At 47.1% G+C, this 24,236-nt stretch overlaps 1 protein-coding gene across 8 annotated transcripts in view; it reads left to right on the top strand.

Moving 5' to 3' along the window:
- BACH2 (BACH transcriptional regulator 2) overlaps positions 1 to 24,236 on the top strand; it is a 270,018-nt gene that overhangs the window by 153,145 nt on the left and 92,637 nt on the right. The window lies entirely within an intron of this gene.

The raw sequence follows: 24,236 nt of genomic DNA, 5'->3' as shown, positions 1-24,236 counted from the left end.
AGGTAGTGCATTCAGTATAATTTCTCACTGATAAGTCAAAAATAGCCCCTTCTAAATCACCAGTTTGAAAGAGCTAGAAAAGGAAATATATCCTGTTCATTAACAATGTAAAATTGATCAATGCTTAGAAAACATGAATTTGAGTACCTGTCGCCCAGACAGCGAATAAGAACAAAGAATGGGAGATTCTCTGACTGCATAAAAGGCCCCATTTATGTCCTGTTGCAGTGTATATGGTAATATAAATATATCTTTGCAGTTTAAAATAATGCAACAAAGCCATAAATATAAATTGGAAAAAACAGAACTGATTTTAGCTACTTGATATCCCGTGTTGAGACGAGACATTGGTTTAAGTTTTTTGCATTTGTATACTTTGTGCTGTAGGTGTTGGAAGTGTGGGTGGCCAAGAAAAAGCAGTGGTTACAATAAGATTTTCCATTTATTGCCCTTTGTGTACACCTAAAAATAAGATTCAGATGCTTCAGAATCTGTAGAGCAAGCATAATCATTCTGTTAGCTCTGATGGCTGGGTTGCACACAGCTCTGCCTCTGTCTGGTAAGTTCTATGTATGGGTGCTTGTAAGAGTGTCTTTGTTGAAATGAGAGGCCAGGGCATTTACTTACTGTTAGCCCATGTATGACACTTTATCAGCATTTTCTCATTCTAAGTATCAAAGCAAGGCTAATATATAAATAAGAATGGTTTTTGGAAATAAAATTGTCCTGGTATCTGGGTAAAACAGCTGTAGAGTCTGTCACCCAAAAGCACAGCTGCATAGCTTGAGCTGTTGAGCTATAACTTTTTGCTTTTTTTTTTATTTTATTTTTTTAACTACATTTGCTCTTTGCCAGTCTGCTGAATAGCAAGGAAAAGAATTCTTAATGATGACCTTTGGTATGTAAAACCCCTTTGTTTGCATTATTAGATGATAGGATTACTAAGTGCTGGCTTTTCCAGGTAGCCACATCTGTTAAAGGGTACATTAAATTAGTTAAAACATACATTTATTGAGTTGCTGAATCTAGTATGACCATACTAATTGACAATGTGTCAGTTTATTGTCTAGAAAAACATGAAGGAGAAATGTTGTCAGCATATGCAGGGAAATTCAGAACTTTAAGGTCCCAGCTCTGGTACTGTCCCTGTTTCACTCATGAAGTAGCTGTGGTATTTCCAAAGAATGAGTATACCTATGCATTTTGAGCTTTTCAGTTTGATGTGATTCGTTAAATGGGTGAATAGAGAAGCAAACGTTCAGGAGATACTTTGTGAAGCCTTAAAAAATAAAGGCACAACCAAAACAGTTTGTTTTCCAGTGCGTCTTGCCTTCCTGTTCATAGCCTTGTTCTCCCTTCAGGAGTTTTCCAAGTTTCTAAAACAGAAGAAACATTCATTTTTGGTGGCTTTAAAACCAAGCTAAGCAAGAATATTGGTCTCCCATTCTGCACAGCCCTGCACAGTAAAAGATGATGTAGTGAAGACACTCAAAGGCATAAGCAGTTGTTCCATGGAGTATTGATGCTGTGTGCAGTGGGCTTTTTATTATGCAATATAAAATTCCATTAAATTTGCTCCATGTAAACCATCCCCTTCTTTTAGGAATAGAACTCTGCTGTGTGTGATTATTACTATCTATTCATCTCATCACCTTTGCCTTTTTATTTAAATACGTATTTCTGCCGTAACATCTGTGCACATCCACTGTAGAACCTGCTGATATACCATATAAAAGGCATCAGTAATCAAGGCTTGAAATATTTCAGGTGGGAATGGGCAAAACTTCAGGAATAATTAGCTTCTACAGTGGTGTTTTCTGCAGGGAATTAAATTACATCTGTTATAATTATCTGTGCATCTCAATCCTGTAGGTGACCAGCTGCTGACAAGCAGGATAAACATTTGTTGTCATTTTTATTGTACATTCTCCATATTTGATACAAATATAGACTTTTTTTTCCTTTTTTGCTGCTGCTAAGCCTGATACAGATGAGTTCAATCTAATCACTTCGAAGATAACTCCTAGAGAATCTGTGTCATGTGGTAAGAACACTCATGCTGCATTTGGTGCTTCTGTCTGTTTCCAATTGGTATGATACAATATTTTCTTTTCCATGGGTATCTCCCAGACACTACTTTCAGTAATGGTATGTAGGATGCATTGTGCAATTGGTAAACAGCATAGTCATCTTCATTTTTTAATCAATAGCATTGTATTTTTTGCCTAGGGAGTCAGATGGAACCTCTTTAGTTTTCAGTAGTCTTTGCAGAGATGCTTAGTCTACTCTGCTCCAATTTCTCTCATTTAAGAGCTAGGGACAGATGTTCAAAACACCAGAGCCTGAATTGATTCAATCTTTGTGGGTTAGTCTAACATGCATAGATTGAACCAATTTGCAAATGAATAGACATTCACTTTTGACTCTGGAAATGCAGGCATGTACCTGCAGTGGCTCAGGCCAGAAGCTGGGGAGTGCTAGAGTCAGCCCTCAACTGGAAGGAAATTAAGTTGAGGTGGGGGACAGGGCAAGGCTCAAGAAGGCCTGAGTATGACTGGGGAGGGGTTTAAACTCAGGCAGGGTCTGCTTAGAGAGGGATGGGGAAGCAGCCCCTGGCAGGGGTCCCAAGCCCTCCCACCTCCACTCACATGTTGGTTGGTGGCAGGAGTGGGGCAGGGGGGGGAAGCAGACCTCAGTAGCCTGAGGAGTTTAATCCCCCTACTGCAGGAGGGGGGGCACGGCATGGACACTGATAGGCCCTGCTCATGCACGTGGGGCCACAGAGGCCAGTAGCCGCAAGGAAGGGCAGCATTACAGCAGGGGAGAATTGACGCAGCACCCTGGGCCAAATCCCTCTGAGAAGTGGCCAGCCGGCCATGGGGCGGGGAGCAGGGAAGTGACCTGGCTGCAGGGAGGTGGGATGTGTCATGGCTGCAGGGAATCAAGGAGCTGGGGCTAGTTATGGAGCCCAAGTCCCCACTGCCTCCTGCTGCGGCAGCATGGCCTGGGCTGGGGCAGCACCAGCCATGGGGGTCAATCCCTACCACCTCCTGCCTTCAGCCCCACTCAAGGGCCATGGTTTGCAGGTAGGCTGCAGCTGCTGTGCGGTTCTCCACCCCCTCCCTCTCCCAGTGGCAGCAGAGTGAACTATTGCAGTGGGTGCAGGTGAAGCATCTGCCACCTGCTTGTGGTAGTGCCAGTCACTCAGGACAGGCTGCTGTGGTAGGCAGCAACTGGCCTGCAGCAGTCCACCCCTCCTTTTCCTGGTGGTGGCAGAGTGAACTATTGCAGTGGGCACAGGTGAAACACCTGATGCCTGTTCACAGTGGTGCCAAGCTCTTGGGGTAGGCTGCTGTAGGCCAGGGATGGCAGTGCAGGCAACCATAACAGCAGGCAGAGGTGAGGGTACCGGTCAACTGCTGCCTGTTTGCAGCAGTGCCAAGTACTCAGGGTGGGCTGCCACAGACCAGTTGCTACCTAGCTGTCTGGGCCATGGGGCAAGGCCAAACTGGGCTGCAGTAGTCCATTGTCTCCCCCTGCTGCTGCTCATGCCCCTGACCCACAGCAGCCCACCCCATGCACTCGGCACCTCCGTGAGTAGGTGGTGGGTGACAGGAGCATCACCTGCCACCGCCACAATAGTTCACTCTCCCACTGCTGGGAGATGTAGGGGGATGGGGAGCCATGCTGCAGCCGGCCTATAAATTATGGCACCTGTGTAGAGCTGGAGGCAGCAGGTGCTGATCCCTGCCCACTGGGGCTGCCCCAGCCCAGGCCTCACTGCCAGAGTGGAAGACAGTGGTGAGTTGGGCTCTGTAACTAGCCTCAGTTGCCCCCCATCCCTTCCACCAGATCACTTCCCCCACTCCTCACCTGTCCTCACAGCCAGCTGTCTGTTCCTCGAAGACACTCAGCCTGGGGCACTGTGTCGGTGCCCCTACCACCACCACTGCTGCTTGCATTGGGAGGAATTAAACCCCCTTAAATCCCCTTAGGCTATTGGCATCTGGCCCCCATGGCCCCGGTGCACAAGCAGAGTCTATTGGTGCCCACGTTGCACCCCCACCCTGCAATGTGGGGATTAAACCTCCGCTTTCCCTCAAGCAACCAGGCTCTGGCCCTACCCCTGCTCCTGCTACTGGAACAGTGAGGGGGTTGGGGGGCTGAAGACACCTAGCAAGGGCTGCTGCCCCCTTGCCAGGCAGACCCAGCAGCACTTCAGAGCAGGGTTTCCCATCACTTAAAGCTGGAGCAGTGATAGTGGTCTGGCTAGAGAGAAGAGGGGTGGGGCCAGCTCTGCTTGGCAGGAACAGGCAGTCCAGGACTGCAGAGCATGCTGGGATGCTGAAGGACTCTGATTTAACTTAAACTGGGAAGGGGACTGGGACAGAAGTTGCATAAACTGGTTTGACCCAAATCAGTTCAGTCTGATACTACATTCAACCAGGTTTATCTTAAACCTGTTTTGGCCATTTTTAAACTGATTTATGTGCGCTCAGCTTATGTTCTGGTATAGGTTTAAACCAGTTTCTGATCACTGAAACCAGTTTATGCGTAACTTCTGTCCCTAGGCAAGATGTCCAAAGTAAACAGTCACAGGTGCAGGGACTGAATTAAGACTATTGTAAGAGAGTTCTGGCAGTGGAACAGAGTTCTTCAGCTGAAGTTCAGTAACCTTTTGGGCTGTACTGCAGGACATCTACCTCAGGAAATCAGCAGGACAGGTTATTTAAATCTTCCTTCCCCTCCCAGGACAAACACAGCTGTAATCGGGCTTTTTAAACAATCATTTCTCATATGCTCATTTAATGCTTTTTCCCCTTAGTTTCTGGCATGGCAAGCCTGCCTGAAATGTAGAGGAATGATCTTCTAGTGCACACGGCCTTTAATTTATGCAGGTGCCTCTGCTTTGTTGCACTGTCATATGCTGGAAATACTGTGAAAAAGCATGGAGGAGGAGGTAGTAGATCATACTCAGCCTGTGATCCCCTCCTACACACTCATTCGGAATGGCGAAGGCTTAGAAATGCAACTCAGTGATACGATATGATCAGATCCTGACATAACAGTTGATTGTTCGTTTATGCTTTTCATGTACTGGAGAAAGAGAATTGGCCAGTTATTATTGCATTACTTGAATAATACAAAACATTAGCAATGGAGATTTACTATAATGGTGTATTTTAAGTGCATCTCTGCTCTGCTGGTTTCACTTTTAATGCACTCCTAAGGAATGCTTTAGAGGTTATTGCTAATGGATGAATCTTCAGGAAAATTGGAATTTTCAAGCAAGATTGACATTTGGAGTGAGAAATATAAATCTAATGAGAGTATTTCAGCACAGGTTTGTAATTAGGGATGAATAAAGTAAATTTGTACACGCAGTCTACAAAAGGGCACAATGGAAGGTGAAATTGCACACTGTGCAGTGAATGAGCGATGAAAGCCAATGTATCAGTGTCATGGCATGACAGTGTAGAGTATAAATGATACTGTCACTGAGTGCTGCAGAAGGTATCAAGGGAATTCCACTCCAGTAAATTACATTACTTAGACAGACCTGAAGGCATTGTGTCTGAATGAGTGGAGGAAAAAAAGGTTGTCAGCACAAAGCAGAAGATATTACAGAACAACTGGCTGCAGGGTTGAAAATCGGTGTTTTTCTGATGTTTACCATGTAAAGCTCTTCAGTTGGTTTTTTAATTTTTTTTTAAATTTTAGTTAAAGCTTGTTGGTGAGGCAGTAACATTTTCTGGATGACATTCACGTATCTACGTAATGTCTTGGTTCATATCGTGTCTGATTTTTTCAGAGGGCATAATTGCATTCTATTCCCATTGCTTGGCTGGGAATAGGCACTCCTGCAAATTTGAGGCCAAACTAGTCAGTCTTTCTGAAGTTCTTTGAATGGGGGTCCTTAAGTATGCCTGAGGAAAATCTAGTGTTGATGCATAAATTTTTCTTCCTCACATTAAGATACCAGGGTGGTGAGGGCTATGTAAAAGCTTAGATGATTTACATAGTAATGACAGTCTAGAAACAGGGTTACATTTACCCATATAATATACACATGTATCTAGTACATGGGTTACCTTCTTTGACCAAAACCCCATGTGCTCCCCGATGCATACCAGCTGCTGTTGGGTTTGCCATGCCTTAGTGCAAGAAAATATAGCTCCCAATGTCCTTCCTCCAAATCACTTTCTCAGTGAAGTTTCTTGAATAACTTGAGAGATCTGCTTTAAAAGGTAAGGCCAGCACTTCCCCAAAGACCACAAATATCACTTTGGTGGTACACGATAGTATTATCTGTGGAGCATCCAGCAAAATGTTGACAGATTTTATACTGCTTAACTGGGTCTTTTCCACTTGCCAACTTGTTAAAACTGTTACCGAGCGTGTCTGCTATAAACAGTGGCTAGGGAGTACACTCAGTTTCTCCTTTCCAAAATTATGAGCAGCTTATTGGATTGAGGTGTCATTTTTCACCTGCAGTTACCATTCAAAGTGGTGTGAATATTAGCCAAGTAATCTGCAAAACTGAACAATCTGGGGATAAGACTCTGAGAAGGGAGTGCAAGAAAAGTAATAAGCATTTCAGATTAATAGTTCACATGTTTTTAAATGGCATGAAGATAATCATGACATAGTACAAACAAGTGGAGCTGAGTTCATAATTCTCCCCTGTAATTCTAAAATACAAATTAAAATACCACTTGGTTGATCTAATAAATTGTTTAAGCAGTATTTGACTTGCTTCAGTTAAGACGGTGAAGATCAAGTTGAGGACTTGTATTCAGGTAGCTCCCAAAGGTTTCTGCAAAAGTCATATGGCTGACTGACAGCAAAATTCAGTCCTAAAAATGTTATCCATAAAATGTTTAGCATACCATCAACAGGAAATGTTTAAAAAAAAAAAAAGCCATGGAGAAGGTGGGCAGAGTATAACTAATCTGAGTACTCGTCTCTTTAAAATTCCATTTTTATTCTACCATACATAAAGTAATATTTATTAGTACAGAAGTATTTGTCTATTGATATATAGGTATGCGCACAGAGATTGTACAGTATACAGTTATTCAGGTTGTCTCTAGGTGTGTTGCATTTGTGTGTGAAAGTTTTCTATTTTACCAAGTATTTTAACTTGGAAATCCAACTAGTTTGGAATAAAGCACTTCATAATTCATATTGTTTCTGAGCTCTGTAAGAAACATGCTCACAAACCAAAGTTTTCTAATCTGTGATCTCATTTCTGTGAAGTAATCTAGCCATTGTTTTCAAAATAAGCTGTGTTCTGTCATCCATTCTTCTATAGAAATGTTTTTGTTCGTGCCACCATAACTCTATCTACTACATCATCATTGTCTTTCTGGGGCTGATCTTGCAGTATTTATATAAACAGTCCAGCAATAAGTCATTAGGTCATTTACTTGAGTTCAGGGCTGTGAGATTGGACTCTAAATAGCACTGAGGTAGTAAGAAGGGTAGAAGAGAGTGCAAGCAAGTATATGCCTGTACAGTTATTTCTCGGACTTCTTAAGGAAATGCTCAGGTTCTGAGAAAGAGATTGAGTATGTTGAATCATTTATGGGAATTACCTGGTAAATTATTATGTTCCACAAACAGTTCCACGTTCTTCACCCATTCTTGCTTGCCATCCCAATCCTTCCCTCCAGGAGGCTGCTGTTATCTATCATACCTTGAATAACAGATTTCCCTGTAAATTTACCTTGTGGAAGAAAGTGCCTGTGGCTCAAGTGGACACAGCTATCTAACATGTCAATAGTTTAATCTTAATTTTCATTATTGACACACTTGATAACACAGAACCATAAAGTTTTTGCTTTAACACTTGATAACACAGAACCATAAAGTTTTTGCTTTAACAGAAACTTCTCTATGAACTTTGATTTGCTTGTCAAAAAGTCAATCCATTACCATTAATGCTAATCTTACATTTAGCATAAGTGTGTTATTAAACTGACGACTGATGTGTAAAAACTGCCATTTGCATGAAGTTCCCAAAACTGCAGTAAAAGAGACTTTTGTTCTGACTTGGTATGGAAAAAAATGCAAAATAACACTAATCCTAACAGCAGAGATGTTCCCATAAAGACATGTTCTGAACAATAAGGTCATTTATTCATGTATGACATAAATACATAGGAATTTAAATAATGAGAGATCTCATGAAATGCAGTAGAATACACACCACTGGCATTGTGAAATTCTCTGTCTCTAAAACCCTATTTTCCTGGAAAAGCAGCTTTACTTTTGCTTTGAAAAGCCATTATCATAAGCCACTCTTTAAAAAAGATAAAATAAAAAAACCAGAAAAAGAAAAAGAAAAGAAAACACTTGTCTCACTGCAATATTAAAGTAATTTTCTGTCTTAAAAGCACCTCTTTCATATGGTAAAGTGCAATCTTGTATATGCCTCTGTGTATAATTGTGGTTTATAATGTTTCTCACAACCCCAACTTCTCCAGAATCAGGAAAACCACTTGACTGTTAGGCTTTCCTCTCCTGTATTGATTTTTACTTTCCAAGAAGGCCCTTTTAAAAATGTCCATCTTTTCAAGTGGCTTTTTGATATGTTATGAACTGATGACTCTCCCTCTGGATTCCACAAAGATGCTTTTGAAAGTAAAAGAGTTTAAGTTAAAAAGTTTTTCTCCCTCTCCCTTCCCACCCCAGGATTTTAAAGGAGACATTATTGTTTGCAGGTGCATAATCTTCTGATAGATCCTTTTGTTTTAGCTTTGAGTTCCAGTTCTATCACAGACTCTATATGAGCTCATACAAAATTACACTGTTCTCTCCATTTTTCCATTTGTGAAATGAGGACAATAATGCTTATCTATATAGTGAACTGCTTTTGAGATCTGCAAAAGAAAAAGGTATACCACTTATATAAATTCACAGTAGTAGTACTTTGCAGGATTGTAGATGCATGAGTCGCTTCACGATTGATATAGTGTGCTATACGATGAACAGAATTCCTGACCTGACAAATTCACAATCTAAGAGGGCGGAAAGTGTGTGGTGCAAAGCAGAACAAACAGTGTGTGGCTCTAGTAGTCATTACAGCTGGAATGCTTAATGGAACAGATGGGTATTCAGTAGGCTTTCTTTCTTCAAAAAAAAAAAAAAAAGGAAGATTCTTGGCACAAGTTAGTAGTCAGTCTGTTCAAGTGTAAGGCATAGCATAGAAGGAGAGACAAAGTCAGGAGTTGGAGAAGAAGACAATGAGAACAGCTTGGAAAAATGGCAGAATGAGGGCAATGCCATGAGAGTTTGGGAAGGTGAAGCCTCCTATAAGTAGCAATGGCATCAAGTGCATCTTGTACTGGGAGTCCTTGGAAATAGCATGGCAGAGTTTTTTGGGGGGTGGGGCAGGGAAACTGTCACTGTGGACCATTTCTCCAGCATTAGTCTCTGTGTGGGTGCTCTGCAAAGCCAGAAGTGCTGCCTAGTTGTCTTAAGTGATGGAGACATTCCTCAGCAATGTCTGATTTAATCTATAATACATTGCTAAAGTATTTGCAAACATGCATGCAGCATCATTACAAAATCTTCGTGACCAGAGAAACATTTCATCCTATCACTGTTGACAGAAAAGATTGCCTACTGATAATTGCTTTGCTTAAGTGTCTGATAATATGCCAGAAATGAGAGCATTGTATGTTAGGTCATCTTTAATTATGGATGTACCACCTGTCAGCTTTAAATCAGGAGGAGATTAACTTTCCCTTTGGATTTCATGTAGGCAAAAGAAGCAATCTTTCAACCACAGAAATGAACTATTGTAAGCAATGTCTATATAGTAGAGTTTTTAAAGGTAGTCTCTTAATCTTCCCTGGTTATTAATAAGCTATCTGCTTGTGCAAAAATAGTTGAAACATTCCTTGAACTGTATCCAATAATGATGATTTCCTAGAGAGAGGATTTCAGTCTGTCTGTTGCATTTCCTGATTATTTTTTCTTTTTTTTTCCTTTCCTTTTCACCATGTCCAAAACATGGGGTAGGCTGAGGCAGGAAAGGTCAGAAGGAAATCTCTTAGTGCGTTGGCCTTGCTCTAGTTAAGGTTTCAGGACACATTCCTTTCCAGTTTTATTAGACTGTACTCTGCTAGTAAATCTAGTAGAGCTAGGTGGGGGGACTCAATGGGAGCAGTAAGAAACTTGAATGGAGATACAGTGGAGGTCTTGGAAGACATGAAATGAAGAGCCATAGCTGTATAAACTTAATCATTTTTACTTTTGCATTGAAATGTATTAGGGAAACATGAATTTTTTGGGGAATATTGAAGGATTTTTTGTTAGCAGGCTGTTTTTAACTGTTGGCTTCCTTTAAAAGTAATACTGTACAAGTAGGGGTGCACTGATAAGAGATTCTTTGGGCTGATACCAGTGGCCTATTTTTAACAAGCCATATCAGCTGATACCAGTCCAATTACCGATATGCAGCCGGACAGCTTCGAGAGCAGCATCTGGTGGTAAGTCTGTTGTGGAGGAAGGGGCATGGGGGGGCAGATTGAGGCCCCCGTGATGAGGGAGGGAGTGGGGCTAGGACAGAAGCAGGGGCTACACAGCCGGGGCAGAGCATGGGACATCGCCACAAAGAGCTCATTCGGGAGGGGGGCAGCGGCTCCTGCCACTACACGCACCCAAGGAGGGCATGGCAGATTTGTGGGGGGCAGGTGCCTCTGGATCTGCGTGGGGCGAGGGAGGGCTGCTGCTGTGGCCTGGGGCGAGGAGCGGTGCAGGGTTCTTCCTGGCAGGGTGGGGCTGAGCTGGAGCTGCACTCTGAGCAGGCTGGCAGTGCTGGGGGAGGGGAAGCTGCAGCCACTCCAAAATTTGCGATAACCCCCCTACCCCTCCCAGTACTGCTGCCATCTGCCCTGAGTGGAGCCTGGCCCAACCCTGTCCCTGCTGGGAAGAGCTCAGCACTATCCCCAGCCCACAGTGGCAGCCCGCCCTTGTCCCACACACAGATCTGGGGCACACATCCCCCCCATGCCTTCCTGGGATGTGTGCACAGCAGGAGCTGCATCCCACCGCACACCCTGGATGAGCCATTTGTGGCTCGGTCCCACTCCCACCCTGGCTGTGCAGCTACAGCCACAGTCCCACTCTCTCCCTCAACGCTGGGGTCTTAATCTGCCCCCACCACCACGCACCCCTTCCCACACCACAGACTTACCAGCCAGACTTAGCTGCTCTCCACACTGCTGGGCTGTACTCCTGGCCACATACGTGCTGTGCTGTGGCTGCTCATGCATGGGGCATTTATCGGTGACATTGGCCACATCAGCCAAAAACAGCCGATTTGTTGATACTGTCGATTTTCCTTATATTGGTGGTGATTCAATATTGAACCGATGTATTGATGCACCTCTATGTATATGTAATAGCAAGCTGCCAAACTTATGTTCCGTATGTTCTGAGGGGACCCTGGGGGAAAAAAAAGGCAGAGAAAGCTATTTGTTTTCCAACATTTGAACTGTATTTATTTGAAATTAAGAACCATGCATATAGTAATAAAAATAACATTCTTATTTCTCAAAACTCTGCTCATCAGTTTACCTGCTGTAAGGTTTTTTGCTGCTGCCCATCACTGTAGCTTCTGCGTGATTTTTTACAGGAGGGTCTGGCAACAGCAGACATCCTTTTTCCCTCTGCAGTATATACACAGTGTATGCATGCTTACCCTTTTCCTGGGATTTAACTTAACTGTTGCTCTAATCACTTCCTCAGGCTTCTGGAAATAATGCTTCAGTACCCAAGATATTGATTTGCTGATGCTGATATATTCAAAAATACTGCTGTCTAAAGATATAAGCTAAAGAAATGATGTTTCAGAGCAGTAGGTCAGTTAGCAAAATGGTGAAAACTAGTAAATATAGGCATCTATATGAGGCCATCTATTATAGCAATATAGTTCAGATCACAGTTGGCTTAGGCCAGGGGTAGGAAATTATTTTGGCTGGAGTTTCATAGTTTCATAGTTTCATAGTAGCTAGAGTCGGAAGGGACCTAGGTAGATCATCTAGTCCGACCCCCTGCCTTAGCAGGAAAGAGCACCGGGGTCAGATGACCCCGGCAAGGTGCTCATCTAACTTCCTTTTAAAAATCCCCAGGCTAGGAGCCTGCACCACTTCCCCTGGAAGCTGGTTCCAGGCCCTAGCCACCCTGACTGTGAAGTAGCGCCTCCTAATATCTAATCTAAACTTACCCTCCGCCAGTTTGTGACCGTTATTCCTGGTCACTCCTGGCAGCGCACGGGGGAACAGGGACTCCCCCAATACCTGCTGATCCCCCCTGACCAGTTTGTAGCAGGCCACAAGGTCCCCCCTTAACCTTCTCTTGTGGAGGCTAAACAGGTTCAGGTCCCGTAGCCTCTCCTCATAAGGCCTGCCCTGCTGACCCCTGATCATACGAGTGGCCCTCCTCTGAACTCTTTCCATATTGTCCACGTCCCTCTTGAAGTGTGGCGCCCAGAACTGGACGCAGTACTCCAGCTGCGGCCTGACCAGTGCCGCATAGAGGGGGAGGATCACCTCCCTGGACCTGCTCGAGATGCATCTGTGGATGCATGACAGGGTACGATTGGCCTTCTTGACTGCCTCCCCACACTGCCGGCCCATGTTCATCGTGGAGTCAATGACGACTCCAAGATCCTTTTCCGTCTCCGTGCTGGCAAGAGGGGAGTTCCCCAACCTGTAAGTGTGGTGCCGGTTCTTCCTCCCCATGTGCAACACCTTGCACTTGTCAGTGTTAAACCCCATCCTATTCTCATCCGCCCACCGTTGCAACCTGTCAAGGGCTACAGACACACAAGGAGGGGCCACTTAATGAGTTTTGGTGAGCTGTCAAGGGCTACAGACACACAATCTTCAGAAGATGCCATTTTAACAAATGATAGACGAAAAATAAATCATAAACTAAAAATCAAACACAGACTATGGTGGACAGGTCATTTTTGACCTGGAGGGATGTGGGCAGTGTGGTCCCCCAGGGCTCAGTCCTTGGGCCCACGCTGTTCAACATCTTCATCAGTGACTTGGACAAGGGGGTGAGAAGCACCTTGTTCAAATTTGTGGATGACACTAAGATATGGGGAGCAGTGGGCACGCTAGGGAAGAGGGACAGGCTACAACTAGATCTGGACAGGTTATGGGGGTGGGCGGATGAGAATAGGATGGGATTCTATACTGACAAGTGCAGGGTACTACACATAAGAAGAAAGAACCAGCAGCATACCTACAGGCTGGGGGACTCCCTTCTTGTCAGCACAGAGGCAGAAAAGGATCTCGAGGCATTATTGATTCCAAGATGAACATGTGAGGATGCGGTCAGTAAGGCCAACCGCACCTTGGCATGCATCCGCAGAAGCATTGAGAGCAGGTCCAAGAAGGTAATCCTCCCCTTCTAGGCAACATTGTTCAGGCCGTGGTTAAAGTACTGCATCCAGTTCTGGGCACTGCACTTCAGGAGGGATGTGGACAACTTAGAGAGAGTCTAGAGGAGGACCACTCACATGATCAGGGGGCAGCAGGGCAGGCCCTATGAGGAGAGGCTATGAGACCTGAACCTGTTCAGCCTTCACAAGAGAAGGCTGAGGGGGGATCTAGTGGCCGTTTGTAAACTTACTAGGGGGAACCAGCAGGGAACGGGAGAGTCCCTGTTCCCCCAAGCACTACCAGGAGTAACAGCCACAAGTTGACTGAGGGTAGGTTCAGGCTAGACATCAGGAGGCACTCGCAGTCAGGGCAGCTAAGATCTGGAACCAACTTCCAAGGGAAGTGGTGCTCACTCCTACCCTGGGGGTCTTCAAAAGGAGGCTAGACAATCACCTAACCGGGGTTGTTTGACCCCAGCATTCTTTCCTGACCATGGCAGGGAGTCAGACTTGATGATCTGTTTAGGTCCCTTCCAACCCTACCAACTTAAACTATCACATGGAGCATCACAAGAGTTGTGCCACTAGAAGATGTCTAAGGCATGTGCACTCCCAGCTTTAAATGCGCTTTTGCAGATGTATGTGGGAGCTTTACCACCAGCAGGTGAGAGACTACATGCATTTCATACCACAGTACTTTTCTTTCTGACTGTGAGGGGGCTACCTTTTCGTCGGCCGCCCACCTCACAGGGAGCCCCTGGAGAGGAGAAGAGTCAGCCGCCCGCACTGCATCTCCGCCAATCTCGCCTGCCACAACTTGATGGAAAATTGGGGTTCACCCTTTTGTGGTGCGTGCAGTCCGGACGTGGCACCTCAACTTCAGTAACTCCAGGGGTCCTGAGGGCTCCTCCTCCCCTACACCCTCGCCCGGTCCTCTGGGAATGGCCGCCTCCATGGGCGGACCACCCTACAGGGCGTTAGCCCCTGTAATGTTTGTAAAGGCAAAACAAGGAATAAAAAAATACAAGTCCAACGCAAAATTCTGGGCCCAATGTCCCTAGGCCGGAGTTTACCTGAATCCTCGGTTGCCCTTTCTTGATTCCAGGCTGGGATCTCCTGCCCTTAGCCCTGGGGACTTTCCGCCCCTAAGTCCGCCCGAAGACCCCAGGCGTGGTGGGTTTGCCCCGCCTGAGGTGGGCCCTATATTGTAGTACTTATGGTACCCGGCTCCGGCCAGGTGCCACTGACTCCTGCGGTGTTCGGGTCCTCGCTCCCCCACCGCCTGTCGATCGCATCCTCTGGTCGCGTTGGGGCTTACCTCCTCCCCAGAAGGTCTTGCCTCGTGGCCAGACGGCTTGCACCCACCTCAGGATGGATCCCCCGCCGCCGGCGCTTTTCCCGCTCACCTCTGGCCCCGCTGCCTCAAGATCTGCGGCTCCCGGCCCCGCTGCCTCTGGATCCGCAGCTCCCGCCTCCGCGGCTTCCGGACCCGTGGCTCCCCGCTCCGCTGCTGCCGGATCCGCTGTGGCTGGCTCTGCTGCCTCCTGCTCCGCGGCTCCCAGCTCCGTGGCCTCCGGCTCTGCTGCTCCCGGACCCGCAGCTCCCGGCTCCACTGCCTCCGGATCTGCCGCCACCCCTCTCTCTGGATCTGCGGTGCTCCTTTTATTGTCCTGGGTAGGTCTCAACCCGGATGTGTCCGGGTTCCTGGAAGGGGAAGGCCTCAGAGCCGGTTTCCTTGCCCGGACCAGGAAGTCGGGCCGGTTTCCGCCGCCCTCGGCGTCGCTCCCACCCTGCACATCCTTGACCCCTTCACATACCCCACCCCTTAAGACGCCTCTAGGCGCTTCTTTGTTCTGAATGCCGCCTCCCTCGTCCTGCCCTTCCTGCAATGGGAGGGTCTCCTTCCGAGGCTCAGGATGCAGTCCTGTTCCCCCGTATCTGGACAAAAAATCTGCCACGGTGTTGGTACGCCCGGGTTTGTATCCAATTTGGAATTGGAACGGCTGGAGTGCTAGGGCCCACCTCATGATCCGGGCATTCTCGGTCTTGGCGGAGTTAAGCCAACGTAGGGGGGCATGATCCGTTACTAGCCGGAACTCCTGGCCTAACAGATAGTATTTGAAATAGTCAATACCCCACCTTATAGCTAAACACTCCCTTTCAATGGTAGAGTACCTTTGTTCATGCTCGTTCAACTTACGACGGGCAAACACTACGGGGCGTTCCACTCCATCCACCTCCTGGGCGAGGACCACCCCAGGGCCAGGCCCTTCCAGGGATGGGCCCGATGTGGAGGAACAGCCACTGAGGGACGACCAGGAACAGCAACTGCAAGATGCCGAAGCATCTGTCTGGAGGATAAATGGGACACTGAAGTCAGGTGTGTGGAGCACGGCTCCCTGACATAATGCTCTCTTGAGCTCCTCAAAGGCTCTGGGTCTCTCCGGAGTCCAATTGACTTTGTGGGGTTCACGCCCATTGGTTGTCTCCACCAAGGGATTAGCAAGCTCAGCGAACTGGGGAATAAATCGCCGATAGTAACTGGCTAAACTAAGGAACGCCTGCATCTGTTTCTTCGTTAGCGGTGCTTCATTATTTTGAATGGCCTCCACTTTGTCCCTCAGTGGTCTCACTTGCCCCTTACCTACCAAGAACCCCAAGTACTTTGTCTCCGTTTTGCCCAGGGCACACTTCTTCGGGTTGGCCATCAGGCCCTTTCGTCGTAACTCTCGCAGAATTGCCCTTAATGCCTGGACATGTTGCTCCCACGTCTGGGTGTACACCACGATGTCATCTATATAGGCTGCTGCGTATTTCTGGTGGGGTGCAAGTACTCAATCTATCAATCTTTGAAACATTGCTGCCCCGCCATTCAGCCCAAAGGGCATCCTTTTAAACTCATACAGACCCCATGGCGTCCCGAACGCTGTTTTGGGCTGATCCTTTGGCCGTAAGGGAATCTGCCAGTACCCCTTTGACAGGTCTAAGGTGGAGATAAAGTTGGCCTGTCCAATCCACTCCACTAGTTCATTCACCTGGGGCATAGGAAAGGCATCGAACTGTGTTATGGCATTTAGTTTCCTGAAATCCACGCACAGCCGCAGGCTGCCATCCGGCTTGGTTATTGCCACTAGAGGACTCCGCCAGGGGCTGCGGGAGGGGGTAATGATCTCCTGCACCAACATTCGGTCTAGCTCTTCTTTAATAGGTTGACGCTGGTAAAAGGGAATCCTCCGCCACCTCTCCCTAGCGACCTGGCCCTTCTGCGTCACGATCGCGTGTTCAACCCCCTTCGTTTTCCCCGGGCTCTCTGTGAAAACGTCTCGGAATTCATGGACTAGCTCTTGCAGTTGCTGTTCCTGGTCGTCCCTCAGTTGGTGTTCCTCCACATCGGTCCCATCCCTGGAGGGGCCTGGCCCTGGGTCCTGTCCTTGAATGTCTTGTTCTTCTGCCTCCCAATCCATCTCCAGCAGGAGCCCCTGTGGTTCCTGCCACTCCTTCAGAAGGTTAATATGGAAAATCTAGGTCTTCCAACGTCGACCCTCCCTCCAAACCTCGTAATTCACCGGGCCCACTCGCCTTACTACTGTTGTCAGTCCCTGCCATTGCGATTCGAACTTACTATTGACGCTAGGCAACATGACTAGCACCTTCTGACCAGGCTGTAACTCCCGCTCCTTCGTTCCCCGGTCATACTGGTCTTTTTGCTGCCTCTGGGTTTTGGCCAGGTTATCTTGGGCTGTCTTCTGAGCCAGGCGGAGTTGCTCTTGTAGTTCTTGTACGTACTCGGCTGCCTTCCGACCTACACGCGCATCGTCCTCCCAGCCTTCCCGCACGATATCCAATAGACTCCTGGGGCAATGCCCAAAAACCAGATCAAACGGGGAGTATCCCGTAGAGGCCTGTGGAGTGTCTCGGACTGCAAATAACAGGGGCGGCACTAACAAGTCCCATCTCTGGGGGTCTTCCTGAGTACAACGATGTAGCATCCCCTTTAGGGTAGCGTTGAAACACTCCACCAACCCGTTAGTCTGGGGGTGGTATACCGTCATTTTAAGGTGATGTATCTGTAACACTTTGCACAGTGCTGCTACCATGGCCAACATAAAGTTCGTCCCCTGGTCTGTTATTATTTCTCTCGGGATTCCAAACTTAGTTATCCACTTCATAAGTTCCTCCGCGACCTTAACTCCCGTCACCGCCCGTAGAGGTACCGCCTCCGGGAAGCGGGTGGCATAATCAATGAGGACCAGAATAAACTGGTGCCCCGCTGTACTGCGCGGTAAAGGTCCCACCACATCTAAGGCGACCCTTGCAAACGGGTCCTGCACCACCAGCATAAGCTGGAGAGGGGCTCGTGGGGCTTATTGGTGCTCACTTTTTGGCAATTTTGGCACGCTTTGCAGAAGTTCTCGACATCTTCATACAAATGAGGCCAAAAGCACCAGCGCATTAACCAAGCTTCTGTCTTATGTTTCCCCAGATGTCCCCCCATAGGATTTCCTTGGGCTAGCTGTAATAATGGGCCCCAGTAGGATTGGGGAATCAGGAGTTTTTCTACCTCTTCTCCGGCTCGCTGCCCTGGTTTAATGCGATATAGTAAACCCCGCCTCATCTCGACTCGGGGGCCCCTCGCCCGACTCGCACTGGGGCTTACCTGTAGTCGAGATCGGGTGATCGCCTCCTCTCGGAAGGGTCGCAGTTCTTCATCCTCTTCTTGGGCCTGTCTGAACTGGTGGCCACTGGCTAGGTCTTCCAGCCTTTCCTCGCTTCCTCTCTCCACTTCCCCTCCAGCTAAACCCACCAGGGGCTTATCCCAGGGCCATAGCGTCGCCAGGACTTCGAAGATCTCCGGCCAGTCCCTTCCCAAAATCATGGGGTAGAGTATCTCGTCGCTCAGACCAACCGGCAGGCGCCGGGAGATGCCCTGCATGCGTACCTCGAGGACCCTTCTTTCGAAGTACGACCTTTTGTTATGAAGGCAGATTAGGTGAATTCCCGTGCATCGGGGAGCTTGTCTCCATTCAATCATGGACGGCTGGACCAGGGTCTGTGCATACCCAGTATCTACCACTGCCATCAGGGGACACTGCCCCACCCAAGTCCTAATTTGGGGCAAAGGTTGAGGCGTGGCCCCCACCCCGGCGCAGACCCTGTACTCCATGGGTTCCTCTCTCGTGGGCTCCCGTTCTCTCCCTGACCCGCCGGGATACTGCCTTTCTTTGATGGGTTGGTAGTTGGGGCTTACTGGACAAACCCTGGCCATATGTCCTCTCCCCCCACAGTGAAAACAACAGAAAAAGTCCCTTCTTTCTGAGGTCCTCTCGTTCTTACCTCCCTTCCCTTTTCTGGGAGGGCCCTCGTGTCCTGACGTCCCTCTTTCTAATCGCAGTCTCTTCTGGGCTGCCTCGTATTGCTCCGCCAAACGCAGAGCCTGCTGGGATGTTGTGGGTCCGTGGCACCTGACCCAATGCTGCATGCTCTCCCCCAGGTCGGCAAGGAACTGTTCCAGCAGCACCTGGTCACAGATCTCCTCTTTAGTAGCCTCTGCCAGCCTCAGCCACTTGGCCAACTCATCTGCGAGGAATTGCCACAACATCTTAGGGCTCCTCTCGCTTCTTGTCTTGGCTTCTTGAAAAGCCTGTCGGTGTTTTTCCGGGGTAATTTCCAACCTCTGTAGTATTTCCGCCTTCACCTTGTAGTAATCCCTGGCCTCGCTTTGTGACAAGACTTGATACGCCGCTTGAGCCGGGCCCACCAACAGGACTCCTACGTGACCAGCCCACTTCGCCCGGTCTATCCCTGCGGCCAGGGCTGCACATTCGAAGGATTCCAAGAAGGCCTCCACATCATCCTCCTTGGTCATCCTTGGCATATTAAACTCCCCGGAGTATGAACCTCCCCGTGTCTGCTGCTGGAGCAAGTGCTCCTGCACGTTCATCTGCCTCATGGCAGTCTGCTGGTGCTGCTGCAATAACTGGGTGACTAAAATGCAAAGTCTGCTGCGCGGTATCCATGCCCGTTGGGAGCTCCATCTGGGCTGGACCCCTGGCCTGGATTGCCTCCTCTGAATTAGCATCGCCGGCCCGGATCGTGGGTTCGAGTTCCCGGCCAATGCACCAGTTGTGAGGGGGCTACCTTTTCATCGGCCGCCCACCTCACAGGGAGCCCCTGGAGAGGAGAAGAGTCAGCTGCCCGCACTGCATCTCCGCCAATCTCGCCTGCCACAACTTGATGGAAAATTGGGGTTCACCCTTTTGTGGTGCGTGCAGTCCGGACGTGGCACCTCAACTTCAGTAACTCCGGGGGTCCTGAGGGCTCCTCCTCCCCTACACCCTCGCCTGGTCCTCCGGGAATGGCCGCCTCCATGGGCGGACCACCCTACAGGGCGTTAGCCCCTGTAATGTTCGTAAAGGCAAAACAAGGAATAAAAAATACAAGTCCAACGCAAAATTCTGGGCCCAATGTCCCTGGCCCGGAGTTTACCTGACTCCTCGGTTGCCCTTTCCTGATTCCAGGCTGGGATCTCCTGCCCTTAGCCCTGGGGACTTTCTGCCCCTAAGTCTGCCCAAAGACCCCAGGCGTGGTGGGTTTGCCCCGCCTGAGGTGGGCCCTATATTATAGTACTTATGGTACCCGGCTCCGGCCAGGTGCCGCTGACTCCTGCGGTGTTCGGGTCCTCGCTCCCCCACCGCCCGTTGATCACGTCCTCTGGTCGCATTGGGGCTTACCTCCTCCCCAGAAGGTCTTGTCTCGTGGCCAGACGGCTTGCACCCGCCTCAGGATGGATCCCCCGCCGCCGGCGCTTTTCCCGCTTGCCTCCAGCCCCGCTGCCTCCAGATCTGCGGCTCCCAGCCCTGCTGCCTCCGGCTCCGCGGCTTCCAGACCCGTGGCTCCCAGCTCCGCTGCCTCCGGATCTGCCTCCGCTGGATCCACCGTTGCCGGCTCCACTGCCTCCTGCTCTGCGGCTCCCGGCTCCGCTGCCTCCGGATCCACCGCCACCCCTCTCTCTGGATCTGCGGTGCTCCTTTTATTGTCCTGGGTAGGTCTCAACCCGGATGTGTCCGGGTTCCTGGAAGGGGAAGGCCTCAGGGCCGGTTTCCTTGCCTGGACCCGGAAGTTGGGCCGGTTTCCGCTGCCCTCGGCATTGCTCCCACCCCGCACGTCCTTGACCCCTTCACACTGACCTAGGGACTCTCCACTATATGGGGCACAGCGCCAGGAACTGCATTGCTGGACATTTACCCAGGATTACCTGGGCGAAAGTGTGTGTTGTGGCTACATTGCTCTTTCTTCATGAAATAAAGTGTTACAACTTTTATTCTCTAGAATTTTACAGGATTTATAGGCATACTTTGACTGACTCCTTTCTCCTTTGTTTCTCTCGTACAGATAGTGGTTGTAGTAGGATACATAAGGATAGATAAAACTTACTTTATTTCAACTTCTGTTGTGTATACATGCAAAAGGGTTTTTTTTCTTTTTTTCTTTCTTTCCTTCTTTTGTTTAAATTCAGCTGTTCTTTACTGTAGCTTTGTTCTGGGTGTAGATATCACCTGTTGCTGACACTTTTTTCCCCCTGACTGGTCTGGTTTGAGTTTGCCGAAAACAGCGGTTTCTTTAGAGTCCATTTTAATGTTGTATGGCTTATGTGTACTTCATACATAACTCAGCTGAGAAGACAGCAAGGATGCTAAACCTTTTATTAGTGTCCAATAGTCTGAAGATTGTGAATTATCATTGGGTGCCAAATTCTGGCTACCTGCCTAGTTACAGGTAGAGTGAAAGTTGTGTTGCTATTTCACCCCCACTTTCTGTATCTTAATCTGAATGCTTCAGTTTCTTAAGTAACTCTCTTAAGAAAGAATTGTTGATCTATACCCTTCTGCTGATGTTTTCAGGTAAATACTCTGCTGGTGAAACAAAAATTTAATGTCCATTTTTTTTGTGTCTCTTGTTGGTTTAAGCTGCAAACATTTGGGACTGGGATTGTCTCAGACCCAATACTTTTAAAGTGCCTGACATCTTGGCTGAGGCATCTAAACACTATTGTAGTAAGAATAAAGAAACTCTACTTTATCTACAAAACAGGCTATAGCAAGTGTTTGTGTTTGGTGACATTACAGTTGCCATTCTCAAAAAAATTACATGGTTCTTTCTCACATGCTGATATGCTGCTTTATTGTAGGATGTAGCCTCAGCTGAGAACACTGACACATTGCATACTTTGTGAGCAGTTGCAAGAGAATTAAATGGTAGCTCTGATCTGGAACGTATCAATCATGATAGTACCTTTTGAAGGTTCTAGCACATTTGGCTTTTTTGATGTTTTTAGATTGAGACTAACATGGGAAGGGAAGGATAGTTTAGTAATTTGTGGTATCCTTGAACCTGGGAGACATGGGTTCCATCCCCTGCTGAACCACAGACTTCCTGTGTGACTTTGAGAAAAGTAAGCTAGGAAAGGTCACCTATGCCATATTGGACACCAATGGAAGCACTGGCATGAAAACATGTCGCCCCCTCTTGCTCTGTAAGTCTTGCTTGCTGTAAAAATGTTTTGTAGCCAGAGTTAAAGCAGATCTAAATGAACTCAGCACCCTTCTCATATATGCAACCAAGTGTGAGAACATAACTGGGAATGTACCAAAAAACCCCCAGCTAAACAACAACTTTTCAGCATGTAGCATATGCAGGTGAGGTGTGTTCTCATGGTTGTGCTCCCTAAAACTGACATGGGTAGACATGAACGTAATTTCTCTGTGTCTTAGTTGCCCATCTGTAAAATGGAAATAATAGCACTACTCTATTTGACCTCACAGAGTATTATGAGGATAAATCTGTGATTATTTTAGTACCTGAATGCATGATGATCACTGGAGGGATGGGAGGCAAAAGTAACTGTGATAGATCTAGCAGTCTTTTCAGGGCAAGTCAGTTGTCAAAACAGCACTGTAGAACCAAGGAGAAACAAATGCAACCTTCTTAAAAAGTTCAAGTGGGCAATCAGAGAAGAAAAGTGGTTTCTTTTTACAGTTTGGTTGTAGTGCATTTGTGGAGTGATTTCAAGGAAACCTCTCACTAACAGGAAACCGTTACTGCAGGCATTCAATGAACAAGCTGTGTAGTTTTGCTTTGTGCCTTGTGGTTGTGTCCAAAGGCTGCTTAGTAAACACAGGAGTATGTCCATAATTGGTCAGATTTAGGTTTTTTTACCCATGGTAATGTGCAAGTAATTTCATAGCCCCGTGACTGGGAAGAGAAAGCAGAGATAGATACTTACTCCTTTTTTTCCACTTAAGTAAGACTGATTTGTAACAGTTTAACTATGTAATAAAACAAGACCTTTGACTTAACAGTGATGTCAGTAGCCCTGAAAACTTAGTCAGAGATGTCTTTTTGTATTAAAATCGAAACAAAACAAAACTTCTTCCCATTCACATTACAGATATCACTGTCAGCTGGCTCTTGTTAGTAGCCAAAGGAAAAAAATAGGTTCAGAGACACTAGTTGCTTCCTTTCCCCTTTGGCTGGGCCATCCACACAAGGTTTGACACGTGTGGAGGACAGTGCAGTGAATTAGTGGAAAGAATCATGAGCTAGAATCCCATCTAGTCCATCATGGAGATGATGAATATTGCAGGAGCTAAGTAGAGCAACAGGAAGCACCAGGCTGCATCTGCATGTGCTTACCATTTCAAATTGCGTCTAGTCCCTTGCACAGTAGGCGATATAGGTGGCTAGTAGAGCAATGAAAATGCTCAGAGGTTTAAATCCTGTTTAATCTATCACCAGGCAGGTAAACACCCCCTGACAACTTCTATGAACACTGCTTTAACTAGAAAAAAACACTACTCTTGCCAGTTGCACCTTCGGTTTCTACAGCATTCTTTATCCTCCCAAAAAACCTTTAGAAAGCAAATTAGTCAGCTTTCGCTCCTTTTTGCAGCTACCTGGTTTCACCATGTTACCGCAATAGCCTCCTGTTAATTTATGTAATATATGATAATGTGATGCAGTATTGCACTCTACTTAGCAAAATGTTAGAGTGGCTGCTGGCTGCCTCAGTTTTCTGGAAGAATAATTAGCAAATAGAATTACTCATATGCACAAACTAGTATAAGTAGGCATTTTCCAGCTGTCTGTGAGTTTGAAGCTGGTAGAGGCGTTTTAGAATCTAATACAAGATTAATGACTACACTTAAAAGAGCATTCGTAAAAACCATGCCTGGTGTGACTAGCACCATAGCATTTTGTTTGTTAACTTAGATGTCTAAATTCTTGGTCAAATAATGTAGCTCATGAAATATTTGTTCAATAGTACTTTTCACAAGAAAATTTTAGTATTGGGGGGGTGTCAAACTGATTATTTAAATAATAAGTATTCTACTAAGTCTTTCATGCCTCTATATCCAGCAGTCTGAGGACTAATGGATATGAAGTCACCTTCCAGGGAAATAAAGCCATGAGACTGTCGCATGCTGACTGTTCAAATTGCAATCCAATACACCTTGTACAGGCCAACGTGTGGCAGTTGCATTCGTCCTTTTCTAGTATAGCAAAAATGTTTGTCTTTTTTTAATTTTCTCTAACAGGTCACTTACAGATATTTTATACAGAGACCTTGTCCTTATAATCAAACATAGCCACACATCTGTATTAAACTCAGTCTTACTTTCCATGGGCATCAAATGCCTCCTGTGCTTTATTCTTCCCTATATCTTGTTAATTCAGCGTTGCACCTGTTTATCAGGTGAGATGGTTTGAATAGTGTCTTGAGATGTCTCCTGTTATTCTCTACTGTAATTTGTTCCATGCCAGAGGTGTGGAA

Source organism: Crocodylus siamensis, chromosome 1 (genome assembly GCF_052110815.1).
Source record: "Crocodylus siamensis isolate JL-2025a chromosome 1, ASM5211081v1, whole genome shotgun sequence".
In the NCBI taxonomy this organism is placed as follows: domain Eukaryota; kingdom Metazoa; phylum Chordata; order Crocodylia; family Crocodylidae; genus Crocodylus; species Crocodylus siamensis.
This window is presented reverse-complemented; position numbering and strand designations above follow the sequence as displayed.